Genomic DNA, 1,646 nt, shown 5'->3' with positions numbered 1-1,646 from the left:
AATCATCTATTATAATTATCATATAATATTGTAAAATTACCTTGTCGTAATAGATAATAAATATCTAATCCGTTCAACAATAGTTGTTGACTGTACTATTTGGGTCAACAATACTTGTCAACTTTATGAAACCAATGAATAATTTTAAACTAAGTTTCTAATTTACTTTTATCATTAATTATGGAAAATGCACAATTCCTCCCTTAGATCATGACCAAATCTCGGAGACACACCTTAACTAAACTAAGGTCCTATTACTCCCCTGAACTTATTTTTTTTTTTGTAATTTTATACACCTTTTGTCTTACGTGGCACACTACGAAATTGAGGCGCGTGGAGATATTTGGAATCCACGTAAGCCAAAAAGGTGCATAAAATTACAAAAAAAAAAAAAAAAAATTCAAGGGGGTAATAGGACCTTAGAATAGTTAAGGTGCGTCTCTGGAATTTCGCTCATAGTCTAGGATGGTATTTATGCATTTTCCCCATTAATTATAGTCATTTCCCTATTACATTTTTCAAGACGTTATGTTTATTATATTTAAAAGGTTATATAGTAAAGTTACACTTCAATTTATAATTTTATTAACAAGTGTGCAAAGTAAATAGTTAACAAATATTATTGGACAAAAGGAAGTAATATACAAACTAATAAATGATCATCAAAAATACAAAGTAAGAAATAATGAAGAATTTTAGTGTAACATCAAATTGATCAAATGGTGGATAACACATTAAAATGTGTTTGCACAATTTAGGAGAAATACAGAAGTATTTTTTTAATTTGTTGACTCATTCATCCTTTAGGGTTCAGTAATGCTAGAAATTAGGGATACCAACTTATGTTATTTTCATGCTTGCCTCAAGAACATGATCGTTCGAAATTACATTAAGGGCCCGTTTGGATGGGCTTAATAAAAGCAGCTTTAAAAAAGTACTTTTGAAAGTGCTGAAACTTATTTTTAAAATAAGCAGTTATGTGTTTGGAATAAAAGTGCTGAAGTTGCTATGCCAAACGTGAAAAGGGAAAAATGGAAGAAAGAGATGTTAGGGTTATGTTGTAATTTGGAGATTGTATAAAAATATTAAGGGCAAAAAGATAAAAATGTGGTCAACTTAAAACAGCTTATAAGCTAAAAAAAAAAAGCACCCCTACCCCAGCTTTTAACTTTTGGCTTAAAATAAGTTTTTTTAAACTTAAAATAAGCTATTTTGAGTATTGCCAAACAGCTAAATAAGTCAAAAATCAGCTTTTAAGTCAGTTTGACCTGCTTTTAAGCTGAGCCAAACAGGCTCTAACAAACTTTCTATTGTCAGTGGAGATATAATGCACACTGAAATATAAATTATATATATCAGAGTTATTATATCTCTTATTTTATTTAAAAGAGTAATAACAGATAGTATTAAATAAATAGTATAAAATAATATTAGTATTTACTGTGTACTAATCCTAGTCCTATTAGGATTAGTACTCCTTAATTCTAGTCCTATTAGGATTAGTACTCCTTCCTATATCTCCTATATATATCTCTCATGTATTCCCTTAACACTTGAATATAATCAATATTCCTTCATGGTATCAAGAGCCAGAAAACCTAGATCTTCTTTTCTCTAGTTTTTTTTTTTTTTTCTCTCTTTAGGGC

Source organism: Solanum pennellii, chromosome 4, assembly GCF_001406875.1.
Source record: "Solanum pennellii chromosome 4, SPENNV200".
Lineage (NCBI taxonomy): Eukaryota > Viridiplantae > Streptophyta > Magnoliopsida > Solanales > Solanaceae > Solanum > Solanum pennellii.
The sequence above is the reverse complement of the archived record's forward strand: the minus strand, read 5'-3'. Positions refer to the sequence as shown.